The sequence below is a fragment of the Papilio xuthus genome, unplaced genomic scaffold (assembly GCF_000836235.2).
Source record: "Papilio xuthus unplaced genomic scaffold, Pxut_1.1 DF825752.1, whole genome shotgun sequence".
NCBI lineage: Eukaryota > Metazoa > Arthropoda > Insecta > Lepidoptera > Papilionidae > Papilio > Papilio xuthus.
Genome location: NW_013532897.1, coordinates 1,245,629 through 1,261,085, shown reverse-complemented (window position 1 = coordinate 1,261,085; position 15,457 = coordinate 1,245,629). Strand labels below are relative to the sequence as shown.

General features: G+C 39.5%; 1 long non-coding RNA gene across 2 annotated transcripts; it reads right to left on the bottom strand.

Annotated features, from left to right (window-relative positions):
• Nucleotides 1-12,433: 12,433 nt before the first annotated feature.
• Nucleotides 12,434-14,236, bottom strand: LOC106125881 (uncharacterized). Of its 2 annotated transcripts, none has more exons than XR_001228296.1 (3): nt 14,199-14,236; nt 13,652-13,824; nt 12,434-12,666 (listed from the first exon to the last, which is right to left on the bottom strand). It is a non-coding gene; the product is annotated as an uncharacterized LOC106125881 (long non-coding RNA). The 2 variants fall into 2 exon arrangements; XR_001228297.1 differs by having other exon boundaries at nt 14,172-14,235.
• Nucleotides 14,237-15,457: the final 1,221 nt, after the last annotated feature.

Below are 15,457 nucleotides of genomic sequence, written 5' to 3'. Positions count from 1 at the left end.
AGGTATTACTTTATTATGGTACATGTAAAATATATTGTTTGGCAAGATTTGATGATTTTGTATGTATTTATATGATCTTTATTAATTTTAGTAAATAGCGAATTACTTGTTTATAAATTGAGTGTACATATTGAAAACTTTTCAATAACAGCCTTACATTTTATAATTTGTTTCTTATTAAAAATGCCAGAAATTTAAATTACCTACGTATGTATATTGGTTTATTCTTGAGCAAAAGTAAAGCGAGTTGCGCCCTATGTCTAATATTTTATCTCGTTGACTTTCGAGGCAAACTGGTGGTATGCGTTACCTCACAAACGGTTGCCTTTTATCCAAATAATATTAAAGTTATAATAAAATAAAGCAGTCTCGGCCTAAGGTTCGTGTCGGTATACGACATAGGCTGCATCGATACTACGGAATGTAGCTGAATGAGTGAGGAGTTGTGCCGACTGCTGGCAGACGTCGGCGTCTCACCCGCAGCCTCAGGAGCCGCCACTCTACACCAGCCTCGGCCGCGCCGTGTCATCATATACAGAAATGTGACCGTTTATATGCTATTTATATAATATAATATATGACTAAGATGTTTATCAATGTATTATGTACTCATAAAGCATAAAATTGTATCGCATTTGTTGTTTTATTTTGTGACTTAAAAATGTTAAAGTCGCGCTGCCGCATACACATACATATACCCATACATACAAATGGAAAAATAAAAATAATACAATATGTAGAAATACATAATAATGCAAAGAAAAAACACATCAGCTTGACGATTTCCAATTCAACGCATAGTAATTAGCGCTCCTCGCCTCGCCACATCCACCCCCGCCCCCTGCCCCCGCCCCCGCCGCACACTCCGTGTCCCCCATGCGTCCCCTTTGCGTCACGAGTTCCAATAATTTAACGAAAACAGATGAAAAATTAATTGGGCCATCGCCAGTTTGCCAAACTGAAGGATTCATAGAGTACGGAGTGAGCACAACAAAAATTGAGTAAAACAAAATAATACTGCGGCTATTTGTTCGGGAACAGAACTGTGCGCGTGTGCGTGTGTGTGTGCGTGTGCGTGTGTGTGTGGGTGTGTGTGTGGGTGTGTGATGGCGATGAGCGGCTAGAGATGTTCAGATTTTGCTAGCAAAAAGATTGTTAGGAGAAGGAAGTAGGAGAAACATCGGACAAATTAATTTGGATAAGAAAGCTGAACTTGACGATGTGTGACGCTGGGGAAGCGGACGCGTCGCTCCGCTCGGCAACTCTATCTCCGGGTCTATACTAATATTAAAACAATTATGATGATAACGTCTATTTATTGTGGTCGCGGCTGAAAATCGATTAGAGAATCGCTTAGAATAATTTTACTTTCACAGAGCGGTGTGCAGATAAAATATAATTGCATTCATTATCCCTCTCTCCGGTTGATCCCGGAGACGTCGGATCAATTAGGCTTTAGCTGTAATGCCTATTCAATTAAAGAATATTGCGTAATCGGCGAATTGTGTGCACTTTGTGGTCATTAGTTGTTACTTCATTTTCACAAGTTATGAATAATGAACATGTAGAAATATTTATTTATTTATTTATTTATTTATTTATTTATTTAAAAACTGCATAGCATCATTACAGTACACAACCAATTTGACACTATACACACTTTACATAACAGTTTACACGATAACATATTTTATAATAACAGTAAATAACATATAACAATGATAAATAAAAAGAAAAAAAATACATATAATACAGTGCAAGAATATATAAACGCGTAACTAAACTGATGTTTATATATTGATATATTCAAACGTCTTCCACACATCTGTACGCAGCCTCTGTGAATTTCGACTCGCTGCAACTAAATAGATCTATATCTCTAGATATGATATTGAGAAGCCGTATAGCCCGCACTATAGAAGCATTTTCCAATAACTTCGTCCTAGCGGTGGGCTCGAGAAACAATGGCGGGCGGCGGCGCACCTGAACCACGCAGCCGCAGCGCTGCAAGCACGGCTGGCTGGCACACCGCGCCGCGCAGGACGCGCCATACGCCGCGCACGAGGGCCACTTCCCTACGCACTCGCAACGTGCTGTATCCGACCATGCCATTCACAAATAAACTCGGGTACATTAACGGGAAGCTAGGATAAACTCCGTACTGTTTGTAATACAGGAACCGCGTAAACTTATTTTGAATTCTTTCTACCATCAGACTATATTTTTTTTCATGGGGACTCCAAATGGAACTACTCGTTTCTAGATGACTCCTAACTAATGCGTTATATAAAACTTTTATTACCAGCGCATTTTCAAAATTCTTACATTGCCTAATAATAAAACCGAGATTTCTAAACGATTTCCTACAGATATTCGCAATGTGGTTTCGGAAGTTCAATTCCTCGACCATCTCGACTCCCAAATCACGGACGTGAGATACGCGCGGGACGAGGGTCGTATCCAGCACGTAGGGATGGTGCAGTGGCGCGCGCGCTCGACTATACGACATCACACAGCACTTGTTCACGTTGAAGAACAACTTGTTGTTGTCCTTACTCCACTGCAACACGCTGTTAATGTCCCGCTGCAATCGCAAGCAGTCGTCACCATTTTTTATAACTAAAAAAAGTTTTAAATCGTCCGCATACAATAAACACTGTGCGTGATTTACTATTGACGGAAGGTCATTAATCATTAAAATAAACTCTAACGGACCGAGATTACTGCCTTGACTTATTCCGGAATAAGTATAATATGGCGCAGAAAAGTAACCCTCGTACTCGACGTACTGTCTGCGCTCTTTTAGGTAATTAGCAAAAAAGTTTAGTAAACTGGGAGTGAACCCAAACGCAGCAAATTTAATTAATAATATATCGTAAATATCTTTATTACAGTCCCGCACCCCCCTCTTCCAACTCAATATATAACATTATAGTATTATGTTCGCGATTGATAACGCAAATAGATAGTTTCGCTGAAGGCCGAAAGACGTTTGGCTGATATTTTGTAAAGGCCGATTCTGGCGAACAATGTACATATATATGAGTATAAAAAGTAATATGAGTGAGTGGGCGACATTTTGCGGCCGTGGCCGGAATGTGTAATCCAAACCTGGTGACCATTTGTTACCGTCCCGGCGAGTCCCGCGGAGCCGGCCCTGGCACGGCAGCTCTCCCGCCGCCACGGACACCATCTACCTCGTTTATCAAATAAATACCTGATTAATTATTAAAAGGGATTGTTTTTTCGTTTGAAAATTCTACTCTGAAATAAACTTTGGAAAGTAGCATAGAGAGAGAGAATAAAGGTTTGTGTTTTTAGACAAAAGGGCCGCGCCGCAGATTTCGTGTTAATTAGTGAAGATCGAGCGAAATGTTTACCTTACCTTGTTAAGGGCGTTTGTTAGAGTTCAGTGAAATAATTAACCCAAGCCATTAATAAATCGAATATAATACGAAACTCATTCGCGACCAAAGTCAATTCCAATGAGGTGGCAGCCCTTGATGTCATCGTAGATCTCACTCGTAGTCCCGCGCCCCATGCCCCGCGCCCCGCGTTTCGCGCCCCTCGGCCTGCGCACAAGCAATACAACTTAAATCATCGGATTGTATGATTGAATAGAACATTACGCTGGTATACCGTAACTTCGTATTAGTTGTTGCACTTCATGTGTCACGGGAATGTGGCACTTGTGTCGGTGGGTCAGGGCTCACGTTGGTTCGCGCGGCGTCGCGCCTGTCCCGCAATCAAGATGTATTGAGAGTCGATTTAGGGACGCCTCTGTTTGCTTGTGTAGGTCGGACGTCCGCTTGCGCTTTGGAGCTGATCAATGCTTTATTGAGCATTGATCACTATTGCTGTTAAATAAGTGTCGCAGATTGTGCGATCGCTTTCTGGAACATATTAATTGATATTAAGAGATTAGTTAACTTATGAAATACACAACAAAATTTCTTTTGAAACTAGTTTAGTGTGTTTGGTGGTTCGAGTCGCTTTGTTGCAAAATGAGTCAGGAGCCGGCGCAAGCTGACAGCCTTCCTGTTCTCCTGGACGTTTGTTTGAGTCCGCGTCCCTCACCAGGAGACATCGACATCTCGACACATTTGATCATTGTGTTTTTCGTTCCCTATTTTTACTTGTAAAATGAAATTTTGTTTGCTCGTTTCTTTTTGTTTCACATAGTCTGGCAACCTGACTGACCAGCTCACGGACAGCTCGCTCGCTCAGTCACGTTGCTGCTACGTGTTATCTCATCTGAAATTATTCTTGGCCATAAGGAGTTACTTTCCAATTAGCCAATATTTAATTTTAGTTTTTAAAAAATAGTTTAAATGTGCTTTTAATTGATGCGAATTTGTTACGTTATTCTATTTTGTCTAGTCCAACACTCAAAATAACCATAAGGAGAATTGCAACAAAATACAAAAAAAAAGCCGCTTGCAGTACAATAAAATAAGCAAGTGAAATAAAACGCTTTGCATACTGTGCAGCGCTACAAATTAATTGGATCGGTTTCCTTTAAATTACAGAGATTTACTGAGCACAGCGCTTCAAGCCGCTTTATTGAATATCTGCTAACTGTAACAATACTTACCTTAAACCGTCATGTGAAAATGAATTTAAAGGTTGACGCTTTCCATGCCGCGGCACGAACACGGCACGAACATTGCTAAATTAATGATAGTTACAATCTGATCGAAGTTCAAATTCGTATGCATATTTTTCGACTCTCATTGAACTTAAGTAGTTAAAACATAACAAAGTACTAAATTGATTTTTACGTTGATTCCGGTAATACTAAAATTTGTGAGTTAAAATATAGCTCTGATTTCAGCGGAGGGCATCCGACAATGAGCAGCCTGCAAAGTAGTACATAACTGACAGCGGCGCGCAGGTGACTTAGGGTTTATCCAATCTATAGGTAGGTATAGGACCCCACCATGTAACAGTGAACATTTTTGGAACTTTGGAATTTCATATGTAGGTACATATGTAATATAATGTTATTACGGTGAAGGAAAATAGACATTAGCTCAATAGTAGAGAACGAAAGACAATTATAAATTATTCATCTTGAATTAATTAGATTAATAGTTTTCACAGCGCGGTTGCAGATAAAAGATAATTGTGTTCATTATCCTGTCTCCGGTTGAGCTCGGAGGCTTCGGATCCCAATTACAGTCCCGCTGTAATGCCCATTCAATTAAATGCTATCTGTCACTAGCGAAACAATGTATCCGCAACACACACATCTTAAGGATTCCTAATTTTAGACCTCAATCCCTTCTTCTTCATCTTTTGTCTTATAAGAAATGGATGAGAAGGAAGATGGTGTTAACGTACTTCACTTTATATGTGTCCCCTTCTCCGTCGATTACAGGTAAGAATAGCATTTGCAATTGCGGATATCTGTTTATAGAGGTATTCATTAGTAATACATCATCTCAAGTTCAAATTAAAAGTTTCCACTTGTCTCGCACACGCGCTGAAAACATAATTTTAGTTTTGTTCTTCATAAACTTAGTAAATAGCTCTTGGTTAGATATAATTGCTAGATCTAAAGTTTGCGAATGATTCCCGGCGCAGTTTGCACAACTTTCACAAAACACGTTCAGATTTTGGGGTCGATAATTCGTTATATTACTATCGGATGCTTCTAAATAATAATTTGAGCTAAATTTATTTTTTTTAACAACTTTTAGATAAAATAGTAATCGTGATGTTCTGTGTCACGTTGAACCTTTATATAACTAACTTAGATATGTACTCGGTGCACCGGAGGATAGCATCAAAGAACGTGAATGACGCGTGAAATATCGTGACAATTAAGGAAGAGATGCGGCGCAGCTGCGCCCGACTCAGTGGCACACTCGCTGAACACCCCTTATTAATTAGTAGGATTCAAATCAAATCTATTTTATTTAAGCTCACGGCTAAATTGCTATTTTGGTCAATAGAAGTGTCTTATATTTCGCAATGACAACTATTCTAGATCACACGTACCTTTTTTATATACAAGTATACCTGAAGTTAGTGATACTTTGTCTCAGTGTTGGAAACATAACTTCAGAAAGGAATAGACCAAGCAATGATCAAAGAGAACGTTTTGCTATATGTTGTTATATTGTACATTTGCTTGGTTGAGCAAACTGTGGGTATCGATACAGATATTTAGAGTGCAGGATACGGGGGGATCCGGCACCTGAGGCTAAATTTAGGCCCTCCCCTATAGTGGGAGCTGCTTCGGCTGCTCACGCAGGCGAGGTCGTGGACGAAAGCGCAAGCGTATCCGTGACCTCGCAGCCTTGCGTAGGAGGAACAGAGAGCTTTAGTGGGTATGTTTCCCATCGCGAAGAGAATTCCACATCACTACCGCGTACCCTCCCGTCCCCTCCGGGGCGCGGAGTATGCATAAAGCATTTCTCTTTAGAAAAAAAGGATATCGACACAGTAGTAGCACACGTACATGCAGTAGCACTTGCATGTAGGTATTTATAGTAATTTTTTAATATTATTATTAGTAAGTATATGTTGCATATTATTTTGATTGCATAGCTCGAGGGCGCGGCTGGTCGTCGCCCGTCGTTATCAAAATTATCCATTAGCGCGAGCTCTATAAATATGATATATTAGTACATTAATATTACGATACGGTCGTTAAATATTTAACGACATGTTTATACAGTTCCGACACGATTATAAATGTTTTTATTTTGTTCACCGATACGATACGATATTTATCATAAAATCATTAACATTTAATAGTTGTCATTGAACATCGGAACCGACAGTAATTTAAATACTTCAAAATATTTCAGTATTTTCTCAAACAGTGTTAAGTATTAAAGTATTGTTGGCAATGAAAATATATTGTTGTTGTGAGAATGTTTATAGGCAAGTGCTGTCGCCACAAATTGTTCTCAGTCAAAAGTTTCCAATTACTGAGTGAGTAAAAGCGCGCGGCGGCGGGACCGGCACAATGGCTGCACTAGTGGCCGCGCTAGTGCCTGATGCCTTCTTGGATTTAGTGCTGCGAATTATAATAAAGCAGTGTTACGAAGTCTTGGTAGTACTGCCTCACGATATATTCACAAGTAAAGTTAAACTTGATGCTACACTACGAATTTATGCTTGACATAATGGATAAAATCATAATAAAATAACTACATGTGGTTCTAAAAACTAATTTATTCGGTATTAGATATCTGAAAGTGTCATTAGTTATATTTAAACATTACGTTTAACTTTAACAGCTGCTACGTAGCTCATATGCTGGTAAAGACCAGGAGAGGCAATTAATATTAACGCCAGATTATCAAAGATCGCTTCTGTACGAGTATGTCCGACAGCCTATGTGAGAGAGTGTGAGAGGACGCGTGTAAGATATTGCCAAAGTTTGCGCGTTCTACATTCCACTCCGTTCGAAGTAATTTCAAAACGTATGAGCGAGCTACTACACTCTGCTACTATACTACACTGCATACTATTCGCCCTCACGTGCATTGCATCCTCGTCTGCTTGTGTTGTGAGATGGGATATCGATTTATACGTACAATCGGGTTAGTCGAGTCGGCATTTACTCAAAGGTAGTAATTAATAGGTTATTATAATCCTCGTAAATCATACCTTCCTTGATTCCGTGTACATGATGACTTTCTTCTTTAATCATACCTTGGGAATACGTAATTATAATAACCATCGATATGTGTTCTCTTTATTCCTAAAGTCTGTATGTAACTAGATAGGATACATATGTACATATATGTAATAAGTGAATTACGTGCATCAGTAGAAATCATTGCCCACCAGATGGAGATTCGCGCAGTGGGTTTAATTAACAAAAGGGTCGCATCGCAAAGTTCCCGGCCGGCCGCTTCTCCGCGCGCCGATATTAGTTTTAGAACTCGCTTTCCAATTTAGTAAACTAACTTGTAATTAACTGAATGAGTATCCGAATCGAGTGAGCAAAAGTCTGCAGATATTTAGAATTAAAGCGGATAGATACGAACTATAAGCCGTTAAACATTTTCCATATCGATATTGTTAATTATCATTATATTCATATTTTGTCAGATGTGAGAGCATGCAGCACGCAGCACGCAGCACGTAGCGCGCGTAGCACGCAACATGCAGCACGTAGCGCGCGTAGCACGCAACATGCAGCACGTAGCGCGCGTAGCACGCAGCACGCAGCACGTAGCGCGCGTAGCACGAAACATGCAGCACGTAGCGCGCGTAGCACGAAACATGCAGCACGTAGCGCGCGTAGCACGTAACACGCAACACGCAGCACGCTGCTGCTCATACATTTGATATCGGCAGATAAACAAGAACAAATACTGCGGTTTCCGAATTTGTTCAGCGCAAGTTGGCTCAATAAAATTTTATCGTAAAGCTGTACGATATGAACAGGCGGTGCGATACATTATCTGAATGACTGCGGTCGTCTCACACGCGCAACATGTTGTACGTCGTTGCATACACATACATTCGATTTCGTCTGCATATTGCCTCGAGTCGGAAATCTATAAAAAACTAATACCAAAATGAAAAATCTCCAATCGAACGCTGACAACGATTTGGTCAATAGAGACGTAAATTGGAAAAGGAATTTTTCTTTCATTTTACTTGACTGCCCCCTATAAACAGAGTAATAGTGGTATTTTTGGCAGGAGATTTCCCGCCGAAACAAACGACGTCACTACATTATGAATTTATAAATACCTTCAACTTCTTGTCAGAACACTAGAGAACGTTCTTCAGAATGCCTACATTTACATCTGTGTGCGACTTCAAAAAGATGAAAGATCTACAGATACGTTGATGCGATTCTTTAAACTTTCATGATAAGAAACTAGCAAAACTATTAAAATTAATTGCTATTAAAATTGTAAATTTACAGAAATAAACAAACATAATGAATATATAAAAAGAAAATGGCCTAAAAGTCGCAGTCCAGGATCAGATCATCATCATGATAAAGTTGAGATTTATTTTATTAAAAGCTTTTACGTAACAGGGTTTGGGTTAAATCTAGTGTAAAGGTAAAAGGTCGAGACGTAATGCGGGGAATAAATCTAATCCTCTCTCTTATTTGCCGGATTTGTTAAAAGGTTTTGCTACTAATCATTTATCAATTACCGCGCCTCATATACAGATGTGATTCAGTTATAGGGATGAGCTATGGCCAAAGTGGCTATGGCCACGCGACGCTGGCGCGAGCCGCGTCCAGCTCAGCGCAGTGGGCTCACTAGCATTTCTTTGGACTTTGGGGAGGCATTTAGGCATTGTTAATTGCAACATGATTTCGAATGTAAGCCTTTATTTATTTCCTTCCATATATCCAGTCTGCAGTATCAATGTGCACCGCTTTTGTGCCTTATAATAAAGTAAGGAGCACATCTTATACAAAAGTTGTCATAGCTTGCTAGAGTCGTGAGTGGAAACGCTCGTTTAATGTTAAAAAGAAACGAGGCGTGAGGACGCTGTAAATAGTTTTATGCGATCGACGGCCACTTCGGCTTTACGGCGATTTCATTACTAGCCTCAAAAGAAATCTGTCCTTGGGGGAGCGAGTTTCTTTCGATGTCCCCGCTCTGGGCGATCACTTTTTCAAACCGTAAAGTGCGATAGCATTTACGATAATGGCTTTCCGCTAGGGGCAATCGTTAATATTCTTACGGCAGCACTTTGCGGCCGCCCAGCTCCCAGCACCCGGCGTCCAGCCCTCACCTTGTTCATTGAATTGTTGAAGAAACGCACAAATAGTACTGAGTAATGTAGTTGGTAGATAACAATTAGCGGAATTTCCTGTGCCATATTTAATCACCCTTCACCGTAGACGCTTTAAAACTCCTGTCGTAAGTAAAAATAATACAAAAGTTTATTTTTATCTTATATAGCGTGATTATTTTGCCTGCATGAAGCTATGTCAAAGGCTCAATAGCTAACTTAAATCGAGATAAGAGCTTCTCGGTGCCGTGGCTCGCACAGCTGACAACTCACACATACAGCTCGTACAGTCCGGCGATGCTGGCGCCGCTTGTGGTCAATTGTCTCATTGCTACCCTCAAAGCTTCAATTTGGATTAGCGCCGTCACCTTAGTTCCAATCTCGTTCGATCATTTGCTGCTTTGACTACTTTACGTACGAAGGATACTGTTAATTTATCCATGAAGGCAGACACTATACTCTATTTTATGTCTTCTGATAATATGTCACAGTCTAGCTTAATTCAACTGATTAAAGACAATCACCATTGCCTGTGTCAAAGCGGAAATATGTCAACTCCCCGTTCATTTCTTACATGCGAACCTCGCCATCCTGTCACAGCTGTAGCGCCAGACTGTAGCGAGCCACGACGCCGAGGAGCTCTTATCTCGATTTAAGTTAGCTATTGACACTTACCTAAAACATTAAAGCAATAAAATACTTATATCGTGCGTCTGAGTCGCGTTACGTTCGTAGAGCGCAACGCAATCATCTCCCACGGCGGGAAGGCGTCAGTTTGTCGTCACGTCGTTGTCACGTCGTCAGTCGAATGCCACTCGCATTTGTTTCTGCCTCAACTCATTCACAATTGTTTTTTGATAAATGTCATTATGTGTGCACGGCGCGTCGGTCCGCGGTCTGCGCTCATGTGCCAATGACATTTATCTTGTCTACGAGCAAATTAAAATTATATTTCAGGTTTTACGTGGGTACTGTGCTGTGTGGAGGGAAGCGTACATTTCCATATTACCAAATTATAAACAATTCAATAACATTAATCGAATGCATACGATAAAAGCAAATTCTATAATATTATTATGAGCTCATTACAGTAACAAGCAAAATTGTCGTATCAATGTTGTTGCCGTAATTTAGTTAATGTAAGAACTGTAAACATTAGAAATGTTACCACAACTTTCTGAGTGCAGAGCTGGTGGGTCAAATGAAAAATAAAACTTTGAACCAACTGTTAAAGACACACAAAAAAGGGTATATATGATATTTTTTAAATTAATAGTGTGTGAGTAAGTTGTGAAATTAATCAGGTCTCCAGCGGTCTGCCAGCCGCCGATTATATACGCACAGCTTCTTACCTAACTTTGCGAACAACATGATTGTCATCCTGGAAAACTAAAGCTGCACTGTACATGAGTTTATATTTAGCGGAATAAAAAGTATAATATACTTAAACACGGTTGGAGTATGGACGAGCAATAATAATCATTTGTTTAATTATCATTTAGAAATGTGGTCGTCAGGCGACAGGTCGTTTCGGACCGCGGCTGTGAGGGCAGCGGCACGGGCCTTCATCACGGGCCCAATAAATGTAAAATATTAGCTCATTAATACTACGGCGCCCTTATTTATTATTTAATGTTCTTATAATGCTTGTTTAAATGCTCCGGCAAGTATATTTTTGTAAGTACGTATAAATATAGTACGTTTACGATTCGTTTGTCATTCAGATTGATCCTAAAATCTGCATCTGCAGTTTTATTTTGAACGACAATATGTCAGGCAATGAGTTGGAATCAGTGTGAGCTGCGAGCTGCGCGGCCGGCAATCCCACCACTTTGAGAGATTGGCTCGGCGACAGCGCTCCATGTACATATATTGAATAGTATCCAATCACTTAAAGCGCCGCACCGTTTCCGCAATCTGAGTGGGCCGGAGCTAAATGAACTATGAAACAAACAGCAGGTTGCGCAAAGAAGAGCAGCTCCACTGGTCGACCTTCCCATTCATCATCTTCAAATCCTTTCTTTTGAAACACAGGGGCATTCTTTGGCTGTCAACATCCTTTGGAAGTTGTTAGTATATTCGGAATTTTAATTTCTACACCACCTTTTATATAAGAAATATTTTTAAACTCCGCAAAAGTTCGTCAGGCGACCGAATCTTATTGACGTCGTAATAAAAGGCTAAAATACGTAGCGCCATGTTCCGCGCCGCTGAGCAGAATTAAAATGCAATTTTGTTATTTTGCGGTCTCGCTCGGCTTTCCGGCGTCCCCTCGTCCAGGCGCGGGGTCCCGGCGTCGACTCCCGGCTTGTTCCACTCCACTGGCAGCTCTGTGTTATGTCAACCCTAATGATATAAGGCATGCCTACAAAAAAGTTACAAATTACAAATACATGTGTATTTGTTAGTAAGTGAAAAAATTAAAGTAGTAAATCCGTATTCTATTTTATGTTGATAAAGTGAACACGGCCTGTAACTTTAAATGTATGTGTATCTTTAAGGTGCATTGGTATTCTTGCAGTGAACGGAGGTCGGCGATAGAATCTTACTGAATGAAACAAACGCAATCTGTGCAATAAACCAATTGCGACGAACTCGCGGCTACGAGTCTTCAACGCTCCTTTGTAAATTGTGCAGCCAGTCTTCCTTATCTTATATTGAGGATAAAGAAATATGAATTTAAAATCAACTTATGTTCGTCAAGATTTACATTTATATTTTTAAATTTGCAAGTTAGTAGCAATGGCAAAACTAAATATTGCGCTGTTAATGTAAACAAAATGCACTCTCTCAGATGTATGAACGTTCCGATGTCATTGAGCAGAAGGCGAGGCGCCGCGAGGCTTCAGGTCAACCGTGAAACTAGAATATGATTTTTTCTGTGAACCCAATTTGAGCAGTTTCATACTCAGATGGACACTGATCGATGTTTTTCTGAAAATATAAATAGTTTCAATTTCAGATATATACACACTTTGGCTCAACGAAAAGTATAATTTCATAAACAAATTAATTTTGTTATAGATATTTATAGAAAGATCGTATTATTGTATGTGATATTCAATGACAAAATTTAAGCATAAACAAACCACGCGACCAAAAAATCTTCTACCGAAGTACATGTGCTAACTAAATACGAAAAGCGATGTAAAATAACAGAAATACTGTGTGCTCGGATAATATTGTATCAGAGGAGAGGAATATCATTAGAAAAGCAATTTGCTACATTAGCCCGCGCCCGTGTTCTACATTCAAACGTCCACCTAAAATAATACATTGCACGAAAGCAAATAACAATAAATGTGTGCTAATTCTCTGTGTATTTGTTCTCAACATTATTATTGTTTCTCCGCAACTCACGTCTGTGTCCCGGTGGCGGCGGGCCGACTTGTCTACATATAATACATACAAATACATCGACAAATATTACGAGATTTCTTTATAACTAAAATATTTATATAAACAGGTTAATTATTGAATATGTAGGAGTCGTTCGTCGTTAATACCGACGAAGTACGGAGAAAGAACAAGTGTGTTAAACTGCGCGTTAAATCGGCTCAATATCCTAAAAGTTAACGTGCCGGAGTCCCAACGGGACCCTCGTCTCGCCTCGCATTCGGGCTCCGGACCCGAGGACCTTGCAATAAACAAACAGATCGCTACAGAAGCGAATCGCAAAAGAAAAAACATGATTTTGAACAGAAATTAACTGCACTCGTTCTGAAACCAGTAAATATATTACATCTTCGTTGCGAAAACAAAGAGAAAAGTACTATTATTCTAACCCAACTTCTACTTGAGGGCTTTTAGCGTGGGTAAGTGTGTCAGGGCACCTGTGCAAGTTATATAGTTTTCAAGTGTTTATATATCCTTGTAATATTTCCAGCCGCTGCGTTTGCTCAGCGTCCTCAAAGCGCACCTTGATTAAACTCTCGCCGCTAATGGTCGCACCATCTTTCAAAATTGTTTCATTTTCTTGTCGGATATCATTCTGACGCTCGGCTGGACGCGCCGATTATATTTTGTTACTGCAAAGGGTGACGCCTCTTTTTGCATTAACTTCTAACATCAACAGTGACGTTACAACATCCTCTGAAAAATATAAGCTTAAAATATGAACGTGTTTCGATAAAATGTATGTCAAGGGTTACTGTTTTTAATAAAATCTTAAGCATAAACTACTCGAAACCTCAGCTCTCTGCCGCTTCACAACTCTCATGCATCACACGAATTGGCGATTGAATACACTCATTTTATTGCTAAATATTGCATCGTGTCAGAACTTTAATTATTTCTCAAACACCATCCTCTATGTTGTGTGTGTACTTTATTATTTATTTAATGGTATGAAGGATCCTAACGTTCTTAAACGACTCATAAGAGTGTGAAGTCTTTTGCATACTTATGTCTCTGGAAAACAACGACAACTGAACAATCACCTAATATTAATAAATCTGTATATTCACCAAATAACACTTTAAGGTCTGTAGAGATTTCATTGTTTTATACGTTGGAAATGGTTAAATAGGATAAAGTATTGAACTTCTATGTGGAAGTCTGACCAAAACAAGCGAACCAAGTTGTGAATCGGCGTCCAATACGTCTTGATTGCAGAATTCAAAGGTCGGCTGCGAGCAAAACTGAACTATATTGCACTAGAATAGAAGCGAAACTTTCGTATCAACAGCAAACGCAATAACTAATACGAAGTTACGATATTGCAGCGTAATGTTCTATTGAATGATACGATCCAATGATTTTACGTACATATATTGCTTCATCTAGCTTAAATCCGACGTCTGCATTATAACTCTGTGATTAGGTTTTGTAATCAAACCGACTATAATATGTACGTACGTACACTGGAAGCTATTTTTTGTTGTTGGCATATAACATCGATTATAAAAAGACTTGCGAATTAGAGTTTACAGTATTTATACAAGAAATAAATTGTTATGATAGTGTAAAAATAGCAGAGCGCAGGTTTTCGTCAATTTCTATTGACACAGTGACACCGCGCGGCTGCTTACAAGAAGATTAATGAGGTTAGCGAACAAAACCTCTGAACAACATGAGTATAATTTGATAAAGCAGGAAATGGGGCGTGAAAGGCTCGCCTTGACGTCCAGCGCCGTCCGCGCTTATCGTCCACTCGCCTCGCCTCATGGTGATTAATGAACGGACTCGCACTGCGCTGGATCATTCAACTAGCCCAAAACTTCATTCTCCGCCTGTAATCTACAGCTTTATTGACGATTATTGACTTAGATAATAATTTTGCAACTGTGTTTAACTGCGAACTTACTATATGCGTAGGCAATTTGAAAAGTTGCCTTAAATTTATTTTGTATTATAATACGCGTTTTAATTGTATATGTTTAACGTATTTACTAGGTGTTATAATGTTAAATAAATATTTGTACTTAAAGTACTTGCCCCGTTGTCTTTTTATGCTCTAACATATTATGGGCCGAATGTGTTCCATTTGTCAAAGAAGTTCGCCGCGTGCGCGCGACGCCGACTAACGACCATATGCTAATACAACACGGGGACCACGTTTACGTGTAAATAGACCTATCATTCGCCATGTTCTCCTCACACTACTTTTTTTAAAGTTTTTGCATGTAAATAGTACATCTTTACCATTACTTAAATTGTTTATATTACTGAGATTAGTTACAAAATCTTTTTTTTTTCTTGCAATAGCAACTACCACGTAGCATTC